This window comes from Telopea speciosissima, chromosome 3 (assembly GCF_018873765.1).
Source record: "Telopea speciosissima isolate NSW1024214 ecotype Mountain lineage chromosome 3, Tspe_v1, whole genome shotgun sequence".
Classification (NCBI taxonomy): domain Eukaryota; kingdom Viridiplantae; phylum Streptophyta; class Magnoliopsida; order Proteales; family Proteaceae; genus Telopea; species Telopea speciosissima.
Window position 1 is genome coordinate 48,750,888 of NC_057918.1, and position 15,498 is coordinate 48,766,385.

The 15,498-nt window shown below is 39.3% G+C and overlaps 1 non-coding gene across 1 annotated transcript; it reads left to right on the forward strand.

The window, feature by feature from the left end:
- The first annotated feature begins 12,432 nt into the window (after positions 1–12,432).
- On the forward strand, positions 12,433–12,539 carry LOC122657188. Its single transcript, XR_006332257.1, has one exon. It is a non-coding gene; the product is annotated as a small nucleolar RNA R71 (small nucleolar RNA).
- The last annotated feature ends 2,959 nt before the right edge of the window (positions 12,540–15,498 follow it).

Sequence of the window (15,498 nt, forward strand, 5' to 3'; positions counted from 1 at the left end):
TAGAAACCCAGGAAATTCGATCTCCCCCTCTCTCTTTGAAAAACTTAGATAATTGTCATTTTGAGGATTCCATTGTCTCACATGTTGATTTGTCCAAATCTCCTAGGTTTGATGATTTTATTGAGGAGGACAATGTTAGTCATAATGCTTTTCAAGCAAATTTCCATGATCCTTATTTAGCAAACCAAGTTATGCAAAGAGCGGATAGTTGTATTGCTAGGATTGATTTGAGTAAACCTCCAATTTTTTATGATTATTTAGGTGAGGTTATTCATAATCCTTTTTATGCTTATTGTGATCCCTTTTTGGTTGGTTTTTCAAAGAATGATAGGTGTTCTACATTGCAAATGGGAGAGAAGGGAAGGATTTATGACCTGAGTTTTATTGCCTTCATTTTTCACTGTCCCATAAGGACAGATTTTTCTATTGGATATTTCTCAGTTGTGCTTAACTTCCGTATTATTTCTTGCTTTACTAAAATTCATGGTCGAGTGTTTTCTGGTTCTGAAGCTATTTCTCCATTTACTGGCCATGGATTGATATTTCTATTGCTGCTCCTAGCACTTTTTGTAGAGTTCATGACTATTCATGATCCTCTTTGTTAATTATATCTGGTAAGCCCCTTCATCTCCTCCCTTGTCCTTATTTTTTTTCTTTTATGCATGCATTGAGGACACTGCATGAATTAAGTGTGGAGGGGATGTTGGGCTTAATTGGTGAATTTTGATTGTGGCAATAGTTTGGTTTTGTGCATATATCTCTTTGATTGCAAAACGAGAGAGAGAGGAAATTAGGTGTCCTAGCATGCGAAATAATAAAAAATCCCTTTTCAAGGATGGGAGTTGGTTTGTATCCAATGATAGGGATTGAATTTGAAAATATGAGCGTTATTTCATTTTATGGCTAGATTCCTCTATGTGTTTTATGGACCCTTTGATCTTTTGGCTAGTAGTTGAGACCAAGTTGTTTGTGGCAAGGCAAGGCATGAAAGTGGAAGTGAATGAGAAAAAAAAAAAAAAAAAAAAAAGCAAGGAACAGAAAAGAAAGTGGAATTCCTTGAGATTAGACAGGGCACTGTGCCTCATGAAGCAGGGTGACTTGATCGAAATTCCTTGGAAGGAAACTCAAAAAACTCTTGCATCAATGTCTCAAAGTCTCTATGGATATATGCAAAAAGCGAAGCTACCAAGTATTTGGGTGTCTAGTGTATGCTCCACCATGTCATTCAGAGAACAGTAGTGGAGTAGAAATAGAGTTTGTGGTTGAGAAAAAAAAAACTTTTGCCTTAATGCCTGAAAAAAAAAAAAAGTATGGTCAACAATACTCAATGCCTAAGTCTTTGGTTCCATCAATGCTATGTGGGGTTTACTTGAAGGTGAGTAGTGTCCAAAAAATATGAGGAGATCCCTTGAACTTGATGCATGCTTGTTACTTGAATTGATGTGGGGTGATAAAATTCAAGTGTGGGAGAACCTTTGGCTCCTTAATCTTTAGTTGAACACTTTTTGGGATTATGTGCACTGTCCTACTTATGCCATGATTAAAATTTACAGCATTCATTTACAATTGAATTTTGGGAGTATATTCACTGCAAACATCCACGAGACACAACTCGTCCACTAGGGGCAACCTAGGGGTTTAAAGGCTTGTTGCACATGCTAAGTGCAACCGTGATTCCTACGAAAGTGAGTTAGGATTTTCTGCATTTTAGGTTAGTTTTTGTTTTTGCTTTACTTGAGGACAAGTAACGTTCAAGTGTGGGGGAATCTGATGAGCACATTTATGTGTGAAATCTTAGGGCATAAAGCATACATTTTACCACATTGGACAGAGTTACTCGGTGCTTTCTTGTGCTTTTCAGGTTTTAGGTGAATTCTTGTGAAAATGGAGGAGATGATGCTAAGAAAATATTTTTAAACTATTTAGAGGTGTTAATGGCATGGATACGTAGCCCATCGAGTCAGCTTCTTAACGGTTCAAACGGCACTTGATTCCGAGTTGAAACGAAGAAGTTACGGCCGTTTCCGTAACAAAGCGCGAAAATGGTCTATAGGGGTTTATTTATAATTATTGACAGTCGGCCGGGGACAAAGTGAAGCAAAAATTTGGATTCTAGGGGCCTTAACGAAATAACCAGAAGTTAAATTTCTTGTACCCGAAAGATTCCATTTGGAGGGCTCTGGACAGTCCAACTTCAACTTGAGATATCTTTGGCTCCCCAACTCCAAATTGGACGAAATTTGGATCTATTTTGGGTGATTTTTCGCAAGGAACACAATGGTGAGGCCTATATAAGCACCCTATGCTCCACGTTTTTTGAAGGACAGAATGGGTATTTTATTTATTCTTGAAGGAATCCTAGCCATCACCCTTACTCTCTCTCTCTTCCAACTTCTCAAGGGCACTTCTGGAATTCTACTTGGGATAGATTTATTTTGAAAGATATTCTCTCACCTATGGAAAGTTGAAAAGTCAAAGATGCTTTGATTTTATTGCTTGGAGAAGATATCTACAAAGAAAATGAAGCACTTGTTAGAATTGGAAGTTTACTTTTCTAGAAATAGAAGATCTATGTAAATAATCTTCTCTTCTTCTTCTTTCTATTTTTTTTCTTTTTTCTTAGGATTCAAGGCATTGTAAAAAAGGAAGGAGAAGAGAATATTCTCTTTTCTTAGGGAATATTTCTCCTACACTTCCCTCTTCTCTCTTCTCCTCTCTTCCCCCTATAAATACCCCTTGCCCTTTGGGTTGTAAGTTTTTTAGTTTAGTTTTTAGTTAGTTTCTAGTTCAATTTTAATTCAGTTTTTAGTGTAATTTTTAGTTCATTCACTTAGTAAAATTTCTTTTCTTCTTCTCCTTCTAAGTTGTGATTTTTGGCTTTTCTAAGTTCTAGTTTGCTTTTTGATTTTCATTTAATGGTTGTAATAGGTGTAGTTTATGCTTTAATTTCAATTTAAGTCTTCAATTGGGTTGTAATTTCTTAATTCTAATTTAGGTTTTAAGCCTTCTAGTCTAAGTTCTTAAGTTGATGACAAGACTTGAAGATTTAGAAGAGGAGGCCATGGTAAGTTTATGAAGTATTCAAACTTTTCAGTTACATTCATACAAGTACATCCAGGTTTTACTATCTAAACTCTCAATCTCATTCTCCCTCTCCTCTATCTCTCTCTATCTTCTTCTTCTTCTCCCTCTATTTCTTTTTTTTTTTTTTTATATGGTTGTGGTATGTGGATGCACTTTTATTCCCTTATTTCTTTTTATGTGATTATGAAGTGTGGCTGCGTTTTTGTTATTCCTTTCAATTTACGTTAGTTTGATAGGTTAGATGCTCATGTGTTAGGACGCCAACTTAATCCCTTAATTTTGTTAGATGTTTATGAGTTAGGATGCATTAATTTTCATTAGTTTCATTAGTTTAATTTAACACTTTAATTTGGTTCACTTTGCATTACTTTTAAATTAGTTAAATAGAGTGGCGTATATCTCCTCGTGTTCGACCCGTAGCTACGATTGACCCGTACGCTTGTGGTTTTATTTTAACTCAAACAATAGTACATGGTTCTAGGTCACAATAGTCTTACAACACAGTCCCTAGGTCAGCAGTGCTGCAGGACCAACACAAACAGGGTTTCCAAGCCCTGCGGGGCCCACTTGGGTACCCAAGGTGTTCATAATTATGGACAGATGTGAGGAGGGGTATTATGGTCATTTACCAGCTCCTTACACTGTTAACAGTCCATATGTGGAGGTCCCAAACTCAGATTTGCAATATCGGCCATTTTAATTCTCTGGGTGATGTGTGCATCGCCCAGTGCTATCACCCAGAGCCTGTTTAGAACGTGAACAGGCTCCAACTCCAAGGTTTTGCACCATAGGCAGTGCCTTGATCGACCCTACATGCATGTCAGGTCATTGTGGACCTCATGTGGTGTGGTTTGCACTAGTCCACTTGGATTTTGACCTGGGCCGACCTCTTGGCTGCCAGGAGCTGCCCAGACAGCCTAGTGAATAGTAACCCAGCTGAGTTCCAGCTGCTGGTCATGATTTGGGTTGCATGCAAGGCTGTTCCTACGTGGAGTAGGGTGGTCTAGGGCTGCAGCAACACACGGCTAGGCTGGGAGCAGCCTGTGTGTACAGATCCAAGCCCAGACTGCCTATTCTTGATGCAACAGTGCAATGTAGTCTGGCACAGTCGTAGATTTGGGTCTCAGGTGTACAACAGCAACCAAAATCATATCGCAAGGCTCAGATCTTCCATGCAACATGTTTGCATGTTGGATCTAAAGCAATACATGGCAGCCCCCAGCTGTTCTGGGCTGCCAATGGCCAAAAATGCTACCTAAGCACTGAGATCCATGAAGATAAATAGAGAACAGCAGCAAAGTAGCAGGTATAGGTAGTGTTTTTATACCTGAACTGAGCTAGATGGCTGCTGGAGCAGATTTGATGCACAGGTAAGCTCTTCCCTCTCTCTTCTCCTTCTTCCTTCTTCCTTCTTCTTCTCCTTCTCTTCCTCTCTTTTCTCTCTTCTTTCTGTCCCATGGTTTCAGTAGCAACTAGAGCCCTAAAATGAGCTGGGGTCCTCTATTTTATAGGCCAGCCCTCTACTAAGGCCTGTTTGGCTGCTTAGGCCACTTTTCAAAATGTGTTTTTAGACTGATTCTCAGTCATTTCAGGCACTCTGGTGCGGTACACTGGGGTCCAAGGGTATGAGGTGGTTCCCTAGGCTCCCTTCAACCTGTGGAGGGTGCCCATGGCCAATATGGGTGGTCCCCACACATCTGCAGATTAAAATACTGATTTTTCCCACTCTGGGCGATGTCTCTTGGTGATGTGTGCATCGCCCAGTGCATCACCCAGAGAATACAACAAAGCTGTTTCTTAATGGGGCTTGCATAGGGGTTTGGCCCAGGGTCTTGGCCTTACACCTACACCTCACCTAGGGTCTAATGCACCTATTTTTAGATGTGGGCCCCACATTTATGGGGAGGAGAGAGAATACTTGGAGTCCAGGCAATACATTACGCTGTGGGCAGTGCAACTGCAAGGGTCTGCAATCCATCTTCTGACAGGTATATAGGAGGACATCCTTGGGGGTTCTCCATTAAATTCAGTCACTGGAGTGATACTCCACAGTGTGCTTGGAGCCATGTTAGGGGTTCCTGTCCTTCAATCAAATTCCCAGCCAGTTAGGGGCAGGTTTGACAGATAAGCCACTCTATCTTATTAAAGTAACGCGAAAGTGAACCAAATTAAGATGATTAAACTAGACTAACGGTCCTAACACATGCATCTAACGATTCCAATGGCCTAACCATTCATCATCTAACCTACCAAAATCTAACGCAGAATACGAGATTGGTGGATTAAATTACCACATCCACACACATACAAAGAACATAAATCCAATAGCAAAGAGATAAAACCCGAAAATTGCTTGAACCGAACTTGATAAGGCTTCCTCTACCAAACTTGAATTCGCATCTACCAAATTTGAAAAATAAAAAGCTATAATCATAAGACATGAGATTGAGAGTAAACAGAAACAAAATCCCAACAGAATGAAAGAAATAAAGAGGATGAGATTGAGAAATAAAGAAAGAAAAAAATAGGATTGATTGCTCCCTTCAACCAAACTTGTAATTGTTGATAATGATTGTATTGATTGAGAACTAAATGAATATTGTCGATGAAGCCTATGTTGCTTGAATTAACTTGCGTACCTTCCTTCTCTGAATCTCTAAATCATCCCACAAGAACTAGAAACCTATAACTAGAAGGCTTGAAACAAAAACTATACCTAGAGATTGAAGAACTTACAACCAAAATTGAAGAACAATTTTTGAATTAAAATTACATAAAATAAATTACAACCATTGAAATAAAAATTCAGAAAAGTAGAACTAGAAAACTAGAAGCCAAAAAATATGGAAAAAGACTAGAGTTCTCAACACCCCTAACACCCACACCCACATGTATTTATAGGGAAAGGAAAAGGAAGAGAGGGGAGGAGAGAGAGGCCTCCACGTTTTTGAGTGGGCCCCACCTCCAAAATTCGTTGGAGGTGGTGTTGCTCACTCAATCTTTGATTTTTATCCCTTCTTCCTTTTACATCAAAACTTGATTCCCAAGATAAAAGAAGAAAATAGAAAGTAAAATATACAAGTTCCTAGTTTAATACACTTTCTATTTTCTAATTTGACTCTTGAGCATAGATTCCACTCTCATGTGTTTTCTTTTTCTTGCAGGTGTCTTCTCCAAGTAATGTGAATAAGGCTCCCTTAATCTTTGACTTTTCAACTTCCCAAGTATAAGAGAATATTTCCCATAAAATACCCACCACTTGATAAATCCCCTAGTGCCCTTGGAAATTCGGTGGAGAGAGAGAGAGTGTGCCATGTGGTCTTCCTTATTCAAGAGTTAAATTGATGCCCATTCTACCCCTTAAAAAATCATGGACCATGGGGTCCTCTTTGAAAACGTGGAGCATAGTGAGGGTGTCCCAAAAAACGCAGAATGGGGATGTTTTGCATGAGAGAATCTCAACCCTTGATAATGAGTGTCTTCTTTGATGCCACATATATACCTGGGAAATTGCAGACTGACCCGGGCTTGTATTCCAGCTCATTTCTGGCCCATTATTCTTTTCTGGCCCAAAAAGAATAATCGCTTACATGATGGCCTAAACGAATGCGTAGTTGACATGCAAGTAGTCTACCTTGCTCAGAATTCAGCCCTCTTCACAGCCATAGAAAGAAACATGGTGACTTTATGTGTAGATTAGGAGATACAGCTCCTGATAGCCTAGAATAGCATAAAATGACCTCAAAGTACCTATAACCTGAAAACACAAAAAAATACCCAAGTAACTCTGTTCAATGTGGTAAAATGCATGCTTTATGCCCTAAGATTTCACACATAAATGTGCTCATTAGATTCCCCCATACTTAAACTTTGCTTGTCCTCAGACAAACAAAACAAAAACTATCCTAGAATGCAGAAATCCTAACTCACTTTCGTAGGAATCACGGTTACACTTAGCATGTGCAACAAGCCTTTAAACCCAGGTTACCCCTAGTGGACGAGTTTTGTCTCGTGGGTGTTTGCAATGAATGTACACCTAAAATTCATGATTCTAAAAAAATTGCAAATTCTAATTTTGGCATAAAGTAGATAGTGCAAACAATATCTAAAAATGCTCAACTAAGGATCAAGGAGCCAAAGATTACCCCACACTTGAATTTTATTACCCCACATCAATTCAAGCAACAAGCATGTATCAAGATTAAGGGATCTCCTCATATCTTCTAAACACTACTCACCTTCAGGTAAACTACTCATAGCATCGATGGAACCAAAGACTCAGGCTTTGAGCATTTTTGACCATACTTTTCCTTTCAGGCATTAAGGCAATAACTTTTCTTCCTCTTCAAATAGTGAACTCTATTTCTACTCCGCTATTGTTTCCTAAATGATATGGTGGAGCATACACCAGACACCCAAGTACTTGGTAGCTTTGCTTTTTGCATACATCTATAAAGACGTTGATGTTAGAGTTTTTTCTTTCAGAAGTTTCCTTCCAAGGAATTTCGAACAAGTCACCCCGCTTCCTGAGGCACCAGTGCCCTGTCTAGTTCCAAGGAATTCCACTTTCCTTTATTTTTTTTTTCACTTTCATGCCTTGCCACAAATTGATCTTAGCTTCTAGCCAAAAGACCAAAGGGTCAATAAAACACATAGAGGAATCTAGCCATCAAATGAAATGGTGCTCATATTTTCTAACTCAGTCCCCATCACCAGATACGTACCAATTACCGTCCTTGAAAAGGGATTTGTTTTATTATTTGGCATGCTAGGGCACCTAAGTCTCTCTTTCTCTCGCCTCACAATCAAAGAAATGTATGCACAATACTACCAACACAATCAAAATTACCAATTAAGTTCACACCCCCCCCCACACTTAAATCATGCAGTGTCCGCAATGCTTGTAGAAAATACAGAATAAGGACAAGGGAGGGAAGACATACCAGGAGATCAATCATCAAGGTAAAGAGGCTCATAGAGATCCATGACCTCTTCCACAACTAGAACGGGCATCTCAATGTATGGCTTCAAATGTTGGCCATTCACTTTAAAAGTAGCGCCTGTACTTGGATTGACAACTTCAGCATCCCCATGAGAAAAACAGTTTTAACAATATAAGGGCCATCCCATCTAGAGTGCGACTTACCTGAAAAATATGCAAGCGAAAGTTGTACAATACTTTCTGACGTAGCTCAAAAGATTTTCTCAAAATTTGCTTATTGTAGAAGGCCTTGGTTTTCACCTTGTAAATCCGGGCATTCTCATATGCATCATTTCTCAACTCTTCCAACCCAGATAGTTGGAGTTTTCTATGCCCACCAGCCTCAGATAGATCCAGATTCAATTTTTGTAAGGCCCACCAAGCCTTGTACTTAAGTTCCACTGGTAGGTGACATGCTTTCCCGTACATGAGTCAATAGGGGGATTGACCGAGATCAGTCTTGTAAGCGGTCCTAAATGTCCACAGGGCATCTACCAGATGGGTCAACCAATCCTTGCTATTGGGGCTCACCATTTTCTCTAGAATCTATTTGATCTGTCTATTTGAGACTTCCACCGACCCACTCGTTTGCAGATGGTAAGGAGTTGCAAGCTTAAAGGCCTATTGCAGAAGTACTTACCCCTACCACTTATGATCGCTTGAGGAGTGCTGAAGCAGGATAAGATATTTTCCTTAAAAAACTGGATCACCACTTTGTGGTCATTGGATTTACAGGCGATGACCTCTATCCACTTTGACACGTAGTCCATAGCCAACAGAATGTAAAAATTCCCAAAAGAATTGGGAAATGGTCCCATAAAATCAATACCCCAAACATAAAAAATTTCCACAACAAGAATAGGATTTAGGGGCATCATGTTTCTCCTGGAGAGACACCCTAAGGACTAGCATGAAGAACATGCCTTTAGTAATTAAAAGCGTTCTAAAAAAGACTAGGCCAATAGAATCCGCACTGTAAAACCTTGGCCGCTGTCTTATTGGGCCCAAAATGGCATCCACAAGCCTGATCATGGTAAAAAGATAGGATAGAGTGTTGCTCATTTGGAAATTCTTTTTCAGTAGTGGTATAATTAAGCTGTGCATCATTTAGAGTCCTACTTGGATAATAAATGATATGGGGCAGTTTATTGATTCTCTGCCCTAGGACAACCCCTATAGCAAAATCAGAGGCATCACACATAAGCTTGAATGGCTCTGTCCATGTCGAATAATGGGTGCTGAGGTCAACTCTTTTTTTAATTGCTCGAAGCTCTTATGACACTCAGGGGAGAAATCAAAGCGGTGGTCCTTTGCCAGCAAGGTAGTTAGAGGTCTAGCTATCTGACTAAAATCCTTGATGAATCTTCTATAGAATCCAGCATGACCTAGGAAAGATCTAATATCCTTCACACTCTTGGGTGGTGGTAAATTGACAATAAGGTCCACCTTAGATATATCAACCTTAATCCCATCTTTAGAAACAATGTGACCAAGAACTATGCCCTGCTTCACCGTGAAGTGGCACTTCTCCCAATTCAAGATAAAATTCTTTTCTATGCATCTCTTAAGGACCAAAGAAAGATGGTGCATGTAATTAGAAAAAGTAGAGCCGTGAACGGAAAAATCATCCATAAACACCTCTAGGAAGTGATCTACCATATCAGAAAAGATACTCATCATGCACTTTTGGAATGTAGCAGGGGCATTGCAAAGTCCAAAAGGCATACGTCGGTAAGCAAAAGTTCTATATGGGCATGTAAATGTGGTCTTATATTGGTCCTCTTCAGCAATAGGGATTTGGTTATAGCCAGCATATCCATCAAGGAAACAATAATATTCATGGCTAGCTAATCTCTCTAACATCTGGTCAATAAAAGGCAAGGGGAAGTGGTCCTTCCATGTTGCCGCATTCAACTTCTTATAGTCAATACAAACTCTCCATCCCGTTTGGATAGGGTTGGAATCAGTCCATTATTTACATTTTCAACTACAGTGACTCCTCCTTTCTTAGGCACAACTTGCACAGGACTCACCCATTGGCTATCAGAAATGGGATAAATTATGCCATGATCCAAGTATTTTAGGATCTCCTTCTTAATTGCTTCTTTTATCACAGGATATGATGCTGAACAATGGAGGGGCTAATACCTTTGATATCCGACATGGACCAACCTATGGCTTCCTTATGTTCTTTCGGAAGCTTGATTAACTCTTCTTCTTGACTAGAAGTCAGATCAGAGGCAATAATGACAGGAAGAGTTTGATTTTGTCCTAGGAAGGCATATTTTAGGTTGGGGGCTTCGCTTAAACTCTAATGTGGGGGCTCAATAATGGAGGATTTAAGAATGGAGGTAGATAGGGGTCCAAGGGGCTCCACTGGTGGTTGGATGCTCCAAACCTCAGAAAAGACGGTATCAACAACACCTTCTAACTCCTCTATATACTCCTAAAATCCTGAATCAAAATTAATCTCAAAGAAAGTCTCAACGTCATCGGGGAATCCCTGAAGCATATGTACCTCCTTATCTGTATTGGGCTGCTTGTCCAACCTAAACACATTAAAGTCCACAGATGTGTTGCCAAAAGATAATTTCATGAGACCATTCCTACAATTGATTAAAGCATTACTGGTAGCAAGGAATGGTCTACCCAAGATGATAGGAATTTGGTCCTTAATGTTTGCAATAGGTTGGGAATCTAAGACGATGAAATCCACAGGGAATACAAATTCCCCAATCTTAAGTAGGACATCCTCAACCATCCCCTTAGGAGTTTTTACCAATCTATCTACAAGCTGAAGGGTGATTCTAGTGGGTTTCAGCTCTCCCGATCCCAATTGTTTATAGACATGAAAAGGTAGTAGGTTCACACTTACACCAAGGTCCAATAAGGCATGATCAATAATGGTATTGTCTATAGTGCAAGATATGGTGGGGTTCCTAGGGTCTTTATGGTTGGCTGCTACTGGCTATGCGATGAGAGAACTAATGTGAGCAGCCAAGAATGCCTTTTTGGGCACATTGGTGGTCTGGCTTCTGGGTACATAAATCTTTAAGGACTTTTGCATAAATGGGAGGACCTGGGCTATAGCATCCAACAAAGGGATGTTCACCTGAACCTGTTTAATGACATCAAGTATTTTCTCTACAAAAGATTTCTTACTAACCAATCTATTTGGGAATAGGGTAGGTGGAGTATACACTCTCTCCGGGCTGGTCCCTTTAACTTTCTCAAAAGAATCATCTTTGGTTTCATCAACCAAATCATCTTGATTTTCTTCAGGTTCATCTTTGGTTTCATCAACCAAATCATCTTGATTTTCTTCAGGTTCATCAGACGAACCTGGAACAGAAGGCACTACAACAGTCTCATTAGTAGGGGGAGAGTCAACGGGAATGTCAGATGGTAAAGACTGAGTACCCTGTTGATACTCATGACCACTCCATAAAGCATATATTGCATTAATCTGGCTGGAGGGCTCTAGATGTTGTTGACCCTGTGCAACATTAAGCTGAGGGGCATGGGTTCCTTGGTGAGTTAGAGCCTGATGTCTAGGATTCGGCTCAGGTTGGCTAGGCAATTTTCCTTTTTCCCTCTCATGTAAGATTATAACAAGCTGGGTGAGTTACTTCTCCATATTATTATGGCTTGTCGTGAAAAGGGCCTTGCTTTTCTCCAGCTCACTTATTCTTGCTGCCTCTCCAACATTGGTAAACCCAGGGGGTTGTTGATAAGGTGCAAGGAGAGGTGGCCTAGCAAAATTCATTTGAGGTCCTAAATGAGGACGAGGGGGAAGAGAATGAGGAGCCAGACTTGGGTTTTGTGGTGCAAAATTAGGCCTTTCGGGACTAGGCTGGCCTTGATAGTGGAAGTTAGATGGGCCTGCTTGGTTCCTTTAATTCCAGGAAAAATTAGGATGATTTCTCCATCCTGGATTGTAAGTGTTGCTATCTGGATTATTCTGATAAAGAGCACTTACATTTTCAGTGTTGGAATTACCCGCAAAGGTGTTGGGGCATTCCTCCATAAGATGACCAGGTATATGGCACCAACTGCACATGGAGACCTGGTTGACTTGGTTAACTAGGATAGGCTCCTTAAGAACTATGGCTTCCAGCCTTTTGATGAGGCTATCTAATTTGGCTTCCTTGGTTGGTACACACTCAATGAGGTAACCCTTAGTGGTCCTTTCAACTTCTTGGGTGGACTCCCATTCCCTAGTCTTATCAGCCAAGTTGATAAAAAATGTCCAAGCCTCATTCTCATCAGTAAAAGATGTAAATCCAGTGGGACACATAGACTCCAGTAGTTGCTTGGTCTGAAAGTCAATGCTCTCATAAATGATTTGGTAAAGTTTTCACAAGTCAATACCGTGGTGAGGGCATTCTAATAGGAGATCCTTGAACCTTTCCATAAATCTAGAGAAGGACTCATGTGGTTTCTGCCTAAATTGAAGAATGTCACTCTTGAGTTTATTGATTTTGTGAAGAGGAAAAAACTTTCTCAAGAAGACAATCGTAAGCTGATCCCATGTAGCAATGGAATTAGTCGACAGACCATAGAGCCACTTCTTGGCTTGGTCTTTCAGAGTAAAGGTTATGAACCGAAGTCTAACTACATCATCAGACAAATTTTAGATTTTAATTAAAACACAAACCTCCTCAAATTCTTTAAGGAAGAGATAGGCATCTTCATTGGCCATCCCATAGAAATGGACGCAACATACTAATAAAGTTGGACTTGAGTTCATAATTATTTCCTGTAGGGGCTAGTACACTGATGCAGGAAGGCTGTGCAGCCCTGGTAGGGTAGAACCTATCCTTAAGAGTCTTAGGCTGAGCTCGGTCAACCATGGTCAAAGTTGGTACTGTTACGAGTCGGTTGGTAGAGTCATGGGTCCATAATTTAGCCACCTCAACCGATTAAGAACTCTCCCCTTTTTTTTTTATTGTTTTTATAAAGAAAAATAAAAAAAGACTAGAAAAATCACTAAAAACATGAGGGAGCTGAAGACAGTTGGTGTATCTGCCCCTCAAAGATTGAAACAATGATTGCAAAGCTATAAGGTAGTCATGTAGGTTGACAGCAAGGGAACCCGTATAGTCTTTGCTAGCCACCTACGTGCGACTCCTGACAGATTCTGATGTAGAGTGGAGGACTACTATATGTTTTTGTTTCCAAACAGAAGCACTCACAATGTTGTTTTCCTATTATCAAAGTTGGTCACCTCAAAAAATAAGTCACATGCCAATCCAAACCACCCAAACGAATCAAGGGGCAGCGTCATAGGTGATGAAATCCCATGAGATACACCAAGATTGGCTGGGTTTGGGCATATGAAAAATTTTGGATTGAGTGCACATTCTTTGAAACAGAAGAGAAACAAGATGAGGTTTTTTTTTTTTTTTTTTTTTTTTTTTTTTAAAGAGAAGGAAAAAAAAAATAAAACACTTCGATTTACTTAAAAATAAGAAAAACAAAGTGGACAATTATCTCCCCGGCAACGGCACCAAAAACTTGTTTATCAAGAAATAATACCACTAGCGTACGGGTCAATCGTAACTACGGGTCGAACACAATGAGATAAGGCACTCTATCTTACTTATTTAAAGTAAAGCGAAAGTGAACCAAATTAAGATGATTAAACTAAACTAACGGTCCTAACACATGGATCTAACGATTCCAACGGCCTAACCATTCATCATCTAACCTATCAAAATCTAAAGCGAAATATGAGATTGGTGGATTAAAATTACCACATCCACACACATACAAAGAAATAAATTCAAGAGCAAAGAGATAAAACCCAAAAATTGTTTGAACCGAACTTGATAAGGCTTCCTCTACCAAACTTGAATTTGCATCTACCAAATCTAAAAAATAAAAATCTAATTATAAGACATGAGGATGAGAGTAAACAGAAACAAAATCCCAACAGAATGAAAGAAATAAAGAGGATGAGAATGAGAAAAAAAGAAAGAAAAAAAACAGGATTGATTACTCCCTTCTACCAAACTTGTAATTATTGATAATGATTGTATTGATTGAGCATTGAATTAATATTTTTGATGAAGCCTACGTTGTTTGAATTAACTTGCATACCTTCCTTTTTCAAATCTCTAAATTCCTCTCACAAGAACTAGAAACCTAGAACTAGAAGGCTTGAAAAAAAAACTACACCTAGAAATTGAAGAACTTACAACCAAAATTGAAGAACAATTTTTGAATTAAAATTTCATAAAAGAAATTACAACCATATATTGAAATAAAAATTCAGAAAAGTAGAACTAGAAAACTAGAAACCAAAAAAATATGAAAAAAGACTAGAATTCTCAATACCCCTAACACCCACACCCACATGTATTTATAGGGAAAGGAAAAGGAAAAGAAGGGAGAAGAGAGAGGCCTCCACGTTTTTGAGTGGGCCCCACCTCCAAAAATTGTTGGAGGTGGTGTTGCTCACTCAATCTTTGATTTTTATCCCTTCTTTCTTTTACATCAAAACTTGATTCCTAAGAGAAAAGAAGAAAATAGAAAGTAAAATATATAAGTTCCTAGTTTAATACACATTATATTTTCTAATTTGAAAGCTTTCTAATTTGACTCTTGAGCATAGATTCCACTCTCATGTGTTTCCTTTTTCTTGCAAGTGTCTTCTCCAAGTAATTTGAATAAGGCTCCCTTAATCTTTCACTTTTCAACTTCCCAAGTATAAGAGAATATTTCCCATAAAATATCCACCACTTGTTAAATCCCCATAGTGCCCTTGGAAATTCGATGGAGAGAGAGAGTGTGCCATGTGGTTTTCCTTCTTCAAGAGTTAAGTTGATGCCCATTCTACCCCTTCAAAAATTGTGGACCATGGGGTCCTCTTTGAAAAACGTGGAGCATAGTGAGGGAGTCCCAAAAAACACAGAAAGGGGATGTTTTGCATGAGAGAATCTCAATCCTTGATCATGAGTGTCTTCTTTAATGCCACATATATCCTTGGGAAATCGTAGACTAGCCCTGGCTTGTATTTCAGCTCATTTCTAGCCCATTATTCTTTTCTGGCCCAAAAAGAATAATCGCTTGCATGATGACCTAAACGAATGCGTACTTGACATGCAAGTGGTCTACCTTGCTTAATGGAAAGAAACATGGTGACTTTACGTGTAGATTAGAAGATACAGCTTCCGATAGCCCAGAATAGCATAAAATGACCTCAAAGTACCTAAAACCTGAAAAGCACAGAAAAATACCCGAGTAACTCTTTTCAATGTGGTAAAATGCATGCTTTATGCCCTAAGATTTCACACATGAATGTGCTCATCACAACTCACCATTATGGTCGGATGACTATTGATTATTTTTTATGGAACACCACTATGGTGCAACTCACTATTATGGTCGGAAGACCATTGATTATTTTTTTGGAACGCCACTATGGTGCA